At 50.5% G+C, this 14,638-nt stretch overlaps 1 long non-coding RNA gene across 1 annotated transcript; it reads right to left on the reverse strand.

The window, feature by feature from the left end:
* Positions 1-2,768: 2,768 nt before the first annotated feature.
* Positions 2,769-3,934, reverse strand: LOC119329260. Its single transcript, XR_005159388.1, has 3 exons — positions 3,813-3,934; positions 3,079-3,474; positions 2,769-2,985 (listed from the first exon to the last, which is right to left on the reverse strand). It is a non-coding gene; the product is annotated as an uncharacterized LOC119329260 (long non-coding RNA).
* Between the last annotated feature and the right edge of the window lie 10,704 nt (positions 3,935-14,638).

The raw sequence follows: 14,638 nt of genomic DNA on the forward strand, positions 1-14,638 counted from the left end.
TTTCATGTTGTGAGCATTGCATGAAATTAGGGGTTTGCATGTTTGGGGCACGACTGTGAAGGAAAACATTTGAAGGGTGATCGGTTGTCGTCCGCATAGGGGGTGACATTTGCAAGTTCCAATTATATATTCTCTAACAATTGCCCATGAAATTTTCAGCCATGCAGTTAGAACATCTACAGTCGGACGCCACAAACCGGTCTCAGACGTCTGGGTGGGCAGACCGGTCACTGACTAGTCAAGAAAAAATGACCCACCCGGATGCCTGAAACGGGCCTCAGATGCCCGGGCTGTCTGGTGCCCCTCATATCCAGCCAAAATATAGGATGGATATGGGGCACGTCCGCCATGTCAGACCGACCCACCATCGACCCACTCCATTCCCATATAAACCCCAAGCCATAACCCTAGCTCATTTCACTCTCCTCTCTCGCTCCATCCCTTCCTCTCCCTTCTTCGATTTCTTCGATTTGGATCGAATCCGACGACTCCGGTGAGTATGTCGAGCTCCAACTCCAACCTCGAGGTAGACGAGGAGTTGGCCCTCTACATTGCACTGGAGCGGTCCAAGGTGGACACAGGAGGGGGGACTCTGGATCTGCTCCGTCGCTGCTCCCGCCCCGGTGCTGCGTGGACACTGGAGCTGGCCCCTCTGGGCCTGCGTGGAGCTGCGCAGTCCACGCCATCCCCTTCCCCCGCCGGCCGCTGCAAGGGTAGCGATGGGTGCTAGTGCCCGCTCTGCTGGCCCGGACGCGCATGCCGGAATAGGAGGAGCTCGCCGCCCACCACGAGAGGCAACGGGCAAGGGAGAGGGACACCGCGGAGCAATCTATGCGCTACCATCACGGGTTGCTAACGGAGCCCAACAAGGACGAGCGACTCCTCGCTTGGGTCTAGCGCCGGTCGCTGACGATGTCGGAGATGGACACTCGCCAACTAAGGAGGAAGAACACGAAGGCGCTCTGGCTTGCCACTGAGCAGTCGGAGCGCGAGACGACGGAGGCAGCGGCTCGGGTGGCCAAGCTTAAGCGGCAGTAGGACATGGTCGTCTCGCAGATGAAGGGGATCATCGTCCTTTTCGACTCCTCATCCGACAACGACGATGACCACGGCTCTGACTCCTCAGACTCCAATGAAAAACCACCTATCGCGGATGCCTACAGCTACATGGGCGACCGAAAGGGCAAAGGCCGAGCGAGAAATTCGTGAATCTCTGCCGTCTTCGTCGTTAATTTCCAGGTATTTAGTACTCCAGTTAGAATCTATCTGCCATGTGTGTGGATTATGTGAACTTTGACTAGCTTTTGGAGATCCGTCGGTGATTGATGACCCACAAGTATAGGGGATCTATCGTAGTCCTTTTGATAAGTAAGAATGTCGAACCCAACGAGGAGTGGAAGGAAATGGCAAGCGGTTTTCAGCAAGGTATTCTCTGCAAGCGCTGAAATTACCGATAACAGATAGTTTTGTCATAAGATAAATTGTAACGGGTAACAAGTAAATAAAGTAACTAAGGTGCAGCAAGGTGGCCCAATCATTTTTGTAGCAAAGGACATGCCTGGGCAAACTCTTATATAAAGGAAAGCGCTCCCGAGGACACATGGGAATTATTGTCAAGCTAGTTTTCATCATGCTCATATGATTCACGTTCGTTACTTTGATAATTTGATATGTGGGTAGACCGGTGCTTGGGTGCTGCCCTTCCTTGGACAAGCCTCTCACTTATGATTAACCCCTCCCGCAAGCATCCGCAACTACGAAAGAAGAATTAAGGTAAACCTGACCATAGCATGAAACATATGGATCCAAATCAGCCCCTTACAAAGCAACACATAAACTAGGGTTTAAGCTTCTGTCACTCTAGCAACCCATCATCTACTTATTACTTCCCAATGCCTTCCCCTAGGCCCAAACAATGGTGAAGTGTCATGTAGTCGACGTTCACATAACACCACTAGAGGAAAGACAACATACATCTCATCAAAATATCGAACGAATACCAAATTCACATGATTACTTATAACAAGACTTCTCCCATATCCTCGGGAACAAACGTAACTACTCACAAAGCATATTCATAATCATAATCATAATCAGAGGAGTATTGATTATCATTAAGTATCTGAAAAAAATTATCTTCCACCGGATAGACCAACTAGCATCAACTACAAGGAGTGATCAACACTACTAGCAACCCACAAGTACCAATCTGAGGTTTTGGGACCAAGATCGAATACAAGAGGTGAACTAGGGTTTGAGAGGAGATGGTGCTAGTTAAGATGTCGATGGGGATTAACCCCCTCTCAATGAGAGGATCGATGGTGATGACGGTGACGACGATTTTCCCCTCCCAGAGGGATACTACTAGGAAAATGGTTTTTAACGACAATATATGTGGTCGTTGAAGGTCATATTGTGGTCGTTAAATGTCATTAGCGACCACAATCTGTTGGTCGTAGTAGGCTCCATCGTTAAAAGTATAACTACCACATACCTTTTAAGAATAACGACGGGATGTTGTGTCATCGTCAACCCCATGAAAATAACGACCACTTTGTCGTCGCTAATATTGTTATCATGCTGGCCAAATTATCATTGCCGACCACTCTCTTAACACTTTGATATCCTCCAGAGCCACTTATATTTAGTATACGCTCAGCGATCATTTTATACAACATCCAACATTTCAATAATGTAGAAACAAAAGAAATGAATTGAAAGTATCATAGCCTCTTTTATTAATAGAAATACCAATATTCTGACATACAATTCTATAATTAAATATCCTTTAAGAAATTTGAGACAAAAGCACTCCTTAGATGCCCAATGTACTTCATCGTACCTATCTACAAAACAAGACAACTAAAGATAATATCTATTAATCTTCAATCAAGGTACACCATCATTTTTTGAATGGATATCATTTTTCATCAGCGATTACAATGCCTCCTCATGCTTCTATAATATTATGGTGGACCATCAGTCCTACAAAATGTTTAGTTTATGAAAGTCAGTCCATGTAAATAAATTGCCACAAAGTACAAAAACATATAAAATCAATGTATGAGAACAACTTACTTGATCATGTTGGCTTCCATGAGAACTATCACTTACTATCTAGCAAACCCAAGACGCTTAATTTCTGACACTTCCGGCAAACTTTTCTTCAAGCACTTGGCTCGCTTGTTCAGAAGATTGTAGTTTAGAAACCAATTCAGCCATACTTAATGATGATCCTCGCAAATCTCTTGCTCTAACTCCCAACATACATATCTGGAGATAAATACCATTGGGAAATTATTAACCAAAAACACTGTCTAGAACAACCACTGCAGTTTCATTTGTATCAAAAAAATCAAGTAACAACTAGTAAATATTTTCTCTTCACTCATGAGACACCATCACAAGTCCTTATCATCCTTCACCAATGAGTACAATGCCTCATGATGTTTCTTTAATGGTGGACCATCCGTTCTACAAAAAACATAAATGATTTATAAGTCAGTACATATAAAAGAACTAGCACAAAGGATAATAGCATGAAGAAACAAATTTGCACTTGAATTCTTATATAGTCCATATGCAACAAAGACAAACTATTTTTTAAACAGATTACTTGGAATATTTCTTTTATAATTCGAGCAAAATTGGAGTTGTTTTATTTCTCAACAAAACAAATTGAGCTTTTTTGGTTGTTGTTATATAACCAACTAATTCTTTTAATACATATAGCCAACAAATTAACACTGAACATTATTCTCCTCTTCTTAAAAAAAACTACCATTCAGCTCAAGAATAAGTGATAAACACACCTCAAAACAGCCTCTTCGCTTTTCTTTGTCACCCTGGAGGCGAATAGGAGCTTCTAACTGGTGAGCATATGTAAAACAGAGCACACAAGGAGACATTGATTTTTGAGACGTATAAGCTTACAAGAAAACTTACAATTACCTTGCCCTGGAGCATGGGAACTGCATGATGGACCATGTACTGAGCGTCTACAATGGCAATCTGCTCTTCGGGATTCTGCCAAATTAAATCAATAGAGATTATTTTTATACAACTACGTATATATGACAATATATTGCACATGATATATTTTCAGACATTGCTGCTCAATAATTAGGCAATGCTTATATCGACACACCTCCAGATGTAGGAGTCGATAGGCCATCCATGGACGAGGTCATTCTGAAATCAAACTCGTTAACTCTTCTTTTCAGTTCACACAAGCGAAAATTATCAATCATGTACAAGTTAAATAATCAACAGCCGAACACATTGTCCTCACTTTCATATCAGACAAGTCCAAAAATGCCAATTTTGTGCTGAAAAGTGTACGCACGTACCTAGATTAGTGCCACAAAACTGGCGCTATCACCTCCACAAACCTACATGTTTGCATCTTCACTTTCAAATTGAGAAATCTCAAACAAGAATGGCCGAGTGAAGAATTCAGTTAGCTATAATTACCTGCTACACGGCAGCCTTTGCAAGCCCCGACACTGCTCGTCCCCAATATCTGTCCTGTTCATGGCATGCGAGAGACTACAACCCGAATTCAACCTCTGTTTTCGCATTGAGCAACAGCTGCACTGTTTCTCCTTCCTAGACAACTCTCGCATCATATCCACCGCCCCCTCCCCTCCCATCTAATGACTTGAACCAAGAACCATCTAACGACTCAAAAAATCAACAGCCCACTATGGGATACGGCCGATGCAGTAGCAGCACTGACCTCGTCACTGACCTAGATCCGACCGATGAGGTAGCAAAACTAACCTCGGCGTGGAGCCTCTGCATCCGATTCGTTGCTCGTCGAGCATCCGACCAAGGGATGAAGCCTTCTGCTCCACTCGGACGACCTCGACAGCGAGGGCATCTGGGTCGAGGTCCTGCGACGAGGAGGGGAGGGGGACGCCAGCGTGGGGCACTTGCCGGTGGACTTGAAGAGGCGGGTCGGGCCTGCTTGCAGATGGGGAACATGCCCTTCTTGCCTCCTGCGCCTGGGCAATACTTTAGCCATTGCTTCGTACTGCGCTCCTAGCAGATTGCGCAGACTGGGCATGCGGTGGCGATCATGGCGGTGGCGGCAACATCCCGAGGGGAGCGACGCGATCTGAGAGGGGACGCGCTAGGAAATTAGGAATACTTAGATGTGTTTGTTATTTACCTTGGACGCTGATAACTGCCACACGTGTGGCATATACGACATGCACCCACACACCGTGTGTGGTGTGAGTAGGAGGCAGCCCACACGGGCTGTGTGTGGGCGGACATTAGAATTGCCCATACGTGTGGGCGCGGCTACTTCGTGCCACACATCCAACAAATACTACTCATCTCCACCCCGTGCGTGTGGCACGAAACAAAAATGCCCACACGTCCTGACACAGCTACGTTTGGTACCCCGCGGGATGACGATTTAGTTGCCATCCTGGTTGGCAGATGTAGTTATTTGGGATGGCAAGTGTAGTTGTAAAAGCATGGCAACTCTATCTGTTTTGGTTAACTATAGTTGACATGTCTAATTTATGGTACTTGTCGCGTGTAATCAAATCGTAGTTGCCGTGTGTGATTAACTACTTGCCACATATGGTCAAAACAGTAGTTACCATGTCTGTTTACCTAGTTGTCACGTGTGGTCCAACCATAGTTGCCATGTATTGTTAATCACAGTGTCCATGTATGTTTATCTGGTTGCCACGTACGCGCAACTGCAGTTGCCGTGTAGCAAAGAATCACAGTTGCCATGTGTGTGTACCGAGTTGCCACGTTCACGTAACTGCAGTTGCCGTGTAGCAAAGATATCACAGTTGCTATGTGTGTGTACCGAGTTGCCACGTTCGCATAACTGCAGTTGCCGTGTAGTAAAGAATCACAGTTGCCATGTGTGTGTACCGAGTTGCCACGTTCGCGTAAGTGCAGTTGCCATCCACAAGGTAGGAGTGTCGTGTGGGCGAAAAGCAGTTCGCCCACACGCGCATGACCTAGGTGGTGGCTGTGTGGGCGAAAAGCAGTTCGCCCACACAACGCAGCTGGCAAACAGCGTGGTGCGGGCGTGTGGGCAAAATCTCCAACGCCCACACACCAGCCCCGTCCTACGTGGCACACCAAATCCACCTTTTCGTGTCAAGATTCGTGCAAAAGACAGTGAATGACGATCCGGACGTGTGGGCGAGTTGGGTAACGCCCACACGTGTGGGCGTTAGTGTTTTCGTTTACCTTATATTATCCCTCCTTCATCAGATAAGGATGCTAATTACTCTCTAAAAATAACAAATATCTGTACTTAATCAACAACGACCACCAAACTAACGACCGGGATATCGATCATCGTTGGGGAAGTTTCGTGTGGTTAGTTTGAACGTGGGACTAGCCCATCGTACTTATAACAACCAATACATTTAGTTGTCGGTCGTTATTAGCCTAATCTCTAGTAGCGATGTTTCCCTGACAAATCAACTTCGCCGGAGCCCTAGATTGGTTTCGCCTCGAGACGGCGGCGCTTCATCCCGAAAGTCTTTTCTTGATTTTTTTCAAGGTAAAAGACACTATATAGCCAAAGATGGGCACCAGAGGCCTGCCATGGGGCTCACAAGGCCGAGGGGCGCGCCCAGGAGGTAGGGTGCGCCCTCCACCCTTGGTGGCTGGCTGGCTGGTGGCTCCCCTTTGGTACTTTCTTCGCCTAATATTTTTTATTTATTCCAAAAAGATGACCCGTGAAGTTTCAGGACTTTTGGAGTTGTGCAGAATAGGTCTCTAATATTTGCTCCTTTTTCAGCCCAGAATTCTAACTGTCGGCATTCTCCCTCTTCATGTAAACCTTATAAAATAAGAGAGAATATGCATAACTATTGTGATATAATGTGTAATAACAGCCCATAATGCATTAAATATCAATATAAAAGCATGATGCAAAATGAACGTATCAGTGATCTTTTGGTATCAGAATGTGCATACCTATGTTTGTTTCATAGTCTGTGCGATGATCTACGTACTACTTTTTATTCACGTTGCATTCTTAGTATAAATATAGGATATCGGATATGGAGTGCAGCGATTCGGTGCCCTGACTTATCTGCACCCGGTCAGAAAATAACTCATAAAACAAAAGAATCAAAATTCCATTTTTTGCATGGTAGATAATTTTTTTGCGTGAGGTCCGCTCCAATTTCCATATCATTTGAACGTCTGAGTAGCTCTCAGTAAAAAAGACAAATCACATGTTACATAATTTATTATGCGAGGTTCACTTCAATTTTCGGATCATTTGAATATCTGAGTAGCTCTAAGCAAAGAAGACAAATCTGGTTAGAACAATACATGAATAATAAACTAGTTTATAGACCCCAAATTTGACTTTTTTACGGATCCCAATTTAATTTTTTTTTGTTGAGAGCTGCTTAGATGTTCAAATGATCTGAAAATTAAAGCGGACTGTGACGCCCTTGATTCAATCATACACTAATCATACACGCAAATATGTATGATCAAGATCAAGGACTCACGGAAAGATATCACAACACAACTCTAGACACAAAATAAATAATACAAGCCTTATATTATAGGCCATGGGCCTCGAGGGCTCGAATACATAAGCTCGAATACACAAGAGTCAGCGGAAGTAACAATATTTGAGTATAGACACAAGTTAAACAAGGATGCCTTAAGAAGGCTAGCACAAAAGCAACATCGATCGAAAAGGCAAGGCCTCCTGGCTGAGACCTCCTAACTACTCCTGGTCTTCGGCGGCCTCCACGTAGTAGTAGGCTCCATCGGGTAGTAGTAGTAGTCGACTGGGTGGCATCTGGCTCCTGTGATCCATCATCTGGTTGCAACAACCGGAAAGAAGAAAGAAGGGGGGAAAGAGGGTAGCAAAGCAACCGTGAGTACTCATCCAAAGTACTCGCAAGCAAGGATCTATACTACATATGCATCGGTATCAATGAAATGGGCTGTATCTGTGGATTGAACTGCAGAATGCCAGAATAGAGGGAGAGTCTAGTCCTATCGAAGACTAGCATCTTTAGCATCTTCAGCGGTCTTGCAGCATTAGAAGAGATAAGAGTAGCATAAAGTAAAGTAGTAGTAGTGTTATCAACCTCGACCAGAGATCCTTTCTCGACTCCCTGCGAGAAAGCAATCCCAGAGCCATACTATCCATTTCTTGTATCCATGTCTCATCTCAAGTATCCAGTTCTAGTAGTATCGATCGGGATACAACTCCAAGTGTCCGTTACCGTAAGACAGGCTATCGATAGATGTTTTCTTCCCTGCAGGGGTGCACCAACTTACCCACCACGCTCTATTAACTCCGGCCGAACACACTTTCCCGGGTCATGCCCGGCCTCGGCCAAACGATACGCCGCAAACCAACCTAGGCTTAATAGAGAGGTCAGCACGCCGGACTAAACCTATGCCCCCAGGGGTCTTGGGCCATCGCCCCGGGAACTCCTGCATGTTGCGTGGGCGGCCAGTGAGCAGACCTAGCTACCTCCTTCAAAAAGGCAGGTGCTTACCAGTCCAACCCGGCGCGCGCCGCTCAGTCGCTGACGTCTATCAAGCTTCGGCTAATGTATACGATGCAAAACACCCACACAATGCCCACATGATGGTTAGTGCTATCAAGCCAAAGGCCCCTCGGATCAAATATCCAAATCGTAGTGGATTAGGAACGCGCGGTAACAAGCAGAGACTCACGAAAGATGTGACCCCGTCGCCCCGTATCGAGGACTTGTGGCAAGGGCTAAGAATGTCCGGCCACGCCTTGTAGTTATCTCGCGGGCACTCTCCAGGTCAACCCGACTCCTCATCACTCGCAATTAAGCTCGCGCGGGTACCCCTCAGGGTCGACCCGTCTTTAGTAACATGGTTCAGTATAAAGTCATAGTAACTGTCGGAGTAATGGGCCACAGGTAGGCTAACCCAGGCCCAGAACCTTTCAAGACACTGAGGCAGACTGCGCCCCTCGAGACCCTAGGACGAAGAGCCGCCTTCTGAGAGTCGGCGGCGAGGCGGCCGACTGCCCACTCGCGGTCGAGTGGCAGGGACGACTTTAGGATAAGCCGACTCCTGACTAGCGACTTCCAGAGAAGCCGGCCTTGGGAAGTCGGCCCGCGACGCCAACAACCCCCATGCCCTCATAAAGAGGGACGGGACGGGGAGTGGCCATAGTAAGGTCCACTCCCACCCCTTTTCCAAGGGCAGGCGTGGCTACAGTACGCCATACCCGCAGAGATCTCCGCGCGGCGTGACACTATTGCCATACCGGCCCTGACGTCAGCCCCAGAGGGCGGAGTCCTATGCCCACGACGGCCTGCCGGTACGACCCAGGGATGATGGGTCCCACCAGTTGGCGGGCGTACGAAAGACGGCGAGAGTGCCACCAGTCGGCCCGGATGGGAGTCGGCCACCAGAAGTCAGCCGGCCCCTCCCACAGGCCCCACGCGCCATTAATCAGACGCGACAGGTAGTGGCCATAGTGATCGCCCGCCAGACAGCAGAGCTGTCGCCACGACCCCATGACTGAGCATGCGTCATTAGAAGCACAACTACAGTAATCTACAGCCGGCAAGACCCGCCCGCGGCGGACGCGGCCTGTCGGCTCCGTACCGAGCCAGTCGGCGGGCCCCAGGAGTCGGTAGGTAAGACGGCAGCCAGAGAGACTGACAGCTGGGCCCGCGCCCAGCCGGATTACCATTGTACCCCTGGGGGTAGGCCTATATAAACCCCCAGGGCATCCATACAAAGGGTTGGAACCCATTAGCACTAGACCAGGTCATATAGGAAGGAGAGAGCTAGCCTTGCCTTCTCCGACCTCCAGGAAACAGCTCGAGGAGCAACCGTGTAAACACTTTGCCATAGTGATCATGCGGAGACCCCACAGAGCAGCAGTAGGGGTATTATCTCCCCGGAGAGCCCCGAAGCTGGGTAAGATTCGCCGGCGTGCATGCCTTCGCCTTATCCCGTTTCCAGGCACCGGCGACGTTCTACTCGCCCCCACCATGATAAGCCATCCTTTGGCATATGTCACACCCAACCCTCGACATTTGACGCCTACCGTGGGGCATGGTGCACCGTCGTCCGGAGACCTGCTCTGGACGGGAACCCTTTTCCTCCCTGGCGAGCGCAGCCAGCCCGGCACGCCAGACGGAGTTTGCGCTGACGCGCTGCACGGCGCTGAGATCGCCTGCACAGCCAGCTGCCTCGCCGATCTTGTCGGCAAGGTTTGCCTCTCCCACAAACCTGCATCCATCGCAGGCACGGGCGGCCCCGAGAGCCTCCTCGCGGGCCTCCTCTGTTGGAAATATGCCCTAGAGGCAATAATAAAAGTGTTATTATTATATTTCTTTGTTCATGATAATAGTCTTTTATTCATGCTATAACTATATTATCCGGAAATCGTAATACACGTGTGAATACATAGACAACACCATGTCCCTAGTAAGCCTCTAGTTGACTAGCTCGTTGATCAATAGATGGTTACGGTTTCCTGACCATGGACATTGGATGTCATTGATAACGGGATCACATCATTAGGAGAATGATGTGATGGACAAGACCCAATCCTAAGCCTAGCATAGAGATCGTGTAGTTCATATGCTAAAGCTTTTCTAATGTCAAGTATCTTTTCCTTAGACCATGAGATTGTGCAACTCCCGGATACCGTAGGAATGCTTTGGGTGTATCAAACGTCACAACGTAACTGGGTGGCTATAAAGGTGCATTACAGGTATCTCCGAAAGTGTCTGTTGGGTTGGCACGAATCGAGACTGGGATTTGTCACTCCATGTAAACAGAGAGGTATCTCTGGGCCCACTCGGTAGGACATCATCATAATGTGCACAATGTGACCAAGGGGTTGATCACGGGATGATGTGTTACGGAACGAGTAAAGAGACTTGCCGGTAACGAGATTGAACAAGGTATTGGTATACCGACGATCGAATCTCGGGCAAGTAAAATACCACTAGACAAAGGGAATTGCATACGGGATCAATTGAGTCCTTGACATCGTGGTTCATCCGATGAGATCATCGTGGAACATGTGGGAGCCAACATGGGTATCCAGATCCCGCTGTTGGTTATTGACCGGAGAACGTCTCGGTCATGTCTGCATGTCTCCCGAACCCGTAGGGTCTACACACTTAAGGTTCGATGATGCTAGGGTTATAAAGGAAGTTTGTATGTTGTTACCGAATGTTGTTCGGAGTCCCGGATGAGATCCCGGACGTCACGAGGAGTTCCGGAATGGTCTGCAGGTAAAGATTTATATATAGGAAGTCCTGTTTCGGCCATCGGGACAAGTTTCGGGGTCATCGGTATTGTACCGGGACCACCGGAAGGGTCCCGGGGGCCCATCGGGTGGGGCCACCTGCCCCGGGGGGCCACATGGGCTGTAGGGGGTGCGCCTTGGCCTACATGGGCCAAGGGCACCAGCCCCAAGAGGCCCATGCGCCAAAGAAACTTGGGAGGGAAGAGTCCTCAAGGGGGAAGGCACCTCCGAGGTGCCTTGGGGAGGATGGACTCCTCCCCCCCTCTTGGCCGCACCCCTTCCTTGGAGGAAGGGGCAAGGCTGCGCCTCCCCCCTCTCCCTTGCCCCTATATATAGTGGAGGGGAGGGAGGGCATCCATACCAGAGTCCCTGGCGCCTCCCTCCCTCCCTTGACACCTCCTCCTCTCCCGTAGGTGCTTGGCAAAGCCCTGCAGGATTGCCACGCTCCTCCATCACCACCACGCCATTGTGCTGCTGCTGGATGGAGTCTTCCTCAACCTCTCCCTCTCTCCTTGCTGGATCAAGGCGTGGGAGACGTCACCGGGCTGTACGTGTGTTGAACGCGGAGGTGCCGTACATTCGGCACTTGGTCATCGGTGATTTGAATCACGACAAGTACGACTCCATCAACCCCGTTCACTTGAACGCTTCCGCTTAGCGATCTACAAGGGTATGTAGATGCACTCTCCTTCCCCTCGTTGCTGGTTTCTCCATAGATAGATCTTGGTGACACGTAGGAAAATTTTGAATTTCTGCTACGTTCCCCTACATCCTCGACCAACTCCACGTCGCCGGCGAGCCTGCCGTGGACTTGGAGTTTGTAGGCTCCACCGACCCGATGCTGGTCGACTCCGACACCGCGTCGCTCGACGCGTTCCCCACCAACATGGTGGTCTACGACGAGCCTCTCCCTCGCGCGGAGAGCGACGGAAGCACCGTCACCGAGGTGCTCGTCATCGGTCATGACGAGCCTCCCGGCGGAGGAGCGCATGACCCGCTTGGCGCGGCACTGCAACACCTGACTGTGCCCATTCTGGAAGACGCTGACGCGGAGACATTGGAGGCGCGCCGCCTTCATCTCGTCGAAGGCGCGAAGAAGCTGGCTAACATGAGACGCTTGTCAGAAGCCTACGAGCGTGAGATGGATCGCGCTGTGGGTGGCTCGCCAGCCCCAACTGGGCCCAACCGCCTTGGGGCGATCCAGCAGCGCGGCGTGGCCATCGCCAACCTGTTCGGGGTAAATCGCCCTATGTACGCCATGCCTGCGGAGAACATTCGAGCCGCCCAAGCGGCGGCGGACGAGCTGGACAACTTCGAGGGCGAAGTGCGCCGCCTGATGACGGAGCGAGTCCAGCGGCTCCTCGACACGGCTGCCGTGCAGAACAAGGCCGGCTGCCGCACGAAGGCGCCGCAGCGACAAAACGACGACCGCCTCCATGCCAAGATCAAGGCGCGACATCTCGGACGTCGACTGGCGGCGCCCAAGGAAGGAAAGACAAGGATCCGGCTGTCGGCCACAGTCGGACTCACATTAGCATATAGCGCGACCAAGACGGCCGCCCGCGAGCAGTGGAACGACGGGACGACTGTCTGCCTCCTCCTTCTCGCAAGGAAAGGCGAGTCTCCCCGCCGCCTATTGACCATCCGACTCTCGGCGACCGCCTTGGCCGCCGAGAGGGAGTCGGAGAAAACGACGCCCGCCACTGAATCGACCGACTTCACCGATCCCTGGCGCTGGAAGAAGAAGACGAGTTGGGTCCGCCTTGTTTCGGGCCCCGCATTCGAGACGAGCCCTTTCCCAAAGGGTTCACGCTCCCAAGAGACACGCCCAAGTACACCGGCTCCATGAAGCCGGAGGACTGGCTGGTTGACTACTTCACGGCCGTCAACATAGCGAACGGCAACAAGCGTGTCGCCGTAAAATACGTTCCGCTCATGCTCCAGGGCACGGCCCGGACATGGCTGAACAGCCTGAAGCCCCACAGCATCAACAGCTGGGTCGACTTCACCGATGCATTCATCCACAACTTTACAAGCACGTACAAGCGTCCTCCCAAGCCTCGTCAGCTTTCCTTGTGTATGCAAGGCCCCAACGAGTCGACTCACGACTACCTCACGCGTTGGGCTGAGCTTCAGAACTCCTGCGGGGGCGTGCACGAGGTGCAGGCTATCGAGTACTTCACCGCCGGGTGCAGAGAAGGCACCCTCCTCAAGCACAAGCTCCTCTGCGACGAGCCAGAAACCCTTGACGAGCTGCTGATCATAGCAGACAAGTATGCCATGGCCGACTCCTCCATGAAGGCGGAGATTCAAGTTAGCGCGACTGGCAAAGTGGCCCCTCAGGCTCCTAGAACTCCGGCAGGAGACGCCAGTCGGTGGCAACAGCAGAACGACCACAAGCGCAAGGCCCCATAGCCGGCTTCCAACAGCCGGCAGGTGGCGACAGTTGAAGACCAGCAGTCGGATGGGCCGCCTCCACCCAAGTGACAGAAAGGTGGCAAGCCCAACTGGTTGCCGGCTTTCTCATACGAGCAGACCCTGGATAGTCCTTGCAAGTTCCATAGTGGCGCGAAGCCGTCGGATCACACCACCCGGAAGTGCCACTGGCTCACCAGGGTCGCCAAAGGAGACGACCTCTTACCTCCCCCGCCTGCTGGGCAGCAGCCTCCGCCTCCGCCCCAGCAGCCGGCTGTCAGGCCAGTCGGCGCAGTACAAGACGAGTACCCTAAAGAGCACGGAGCCTACGTGATATTTACCAGCGTGGCTGATGATCGACGCAGCAGGCGGCTGCAGCGACAAGAGGTGAATGCAGTAGCATCAGAGACACCAGAGTTCATGCACTGGTCCGAGAAGCCTATCAGCTGGAGCAGAGCTGATCACCCAGAGGTGATGCCGAGTCCGGGCTCTTATGCCTTGGTCTTGGATGCCACCTTTGCCACGGATAGACGAGTTGCTCATTTCTCGCGAGTTCTGATAGACGGAGGCAGCAGCATCAACATCCTGTACAAGGACACCATGGAGAAGTTAGAAATCAAGCAAAGACAGCTTCAGAACAGCCGGACTGTGTTCCATGGCATTGTTCCTGGTTTTTCCTGCTCACCAATCGGCAAGATCCTGATGGACGTCCTCTTTCGAGACAAAGATCACTTCCGTCGAGAGTCAGTTTGGTTTGAGGTGGTGGATCTCGAGAGCCCATACCATGCATTACTTGGCCGACCCGCCCTGGCCAAGTTCATGGCGGTCCCCCACTACGCCTACCTCAGAATGAAGATGCCCAGTTCCAAGGGGATTCTGACCGTAGCCGGCGACTACCAGAAGTCGTCTGCCTGTGCGGCTGAGAGTAGTCGGCTGGCCGAGTCC

The sequence above is a fragment of the Triticum dicoccoides genome, chromosome 7A (assembly GCF_002162155.2).
Source record: "Triticum dicoccoides isolate Atlit2015 ecotype Zavitan chromosome 7A, WEW_v2.0, whole genome shotgun sequence".
Classification (NCBI taxonomy): domain Eukaryota; kingdom Viridiplantae; phylum Streptophyta; class Magnoliopsida; order Poales; family Poaceae; genus Triticum; species Triticum dicoccoides.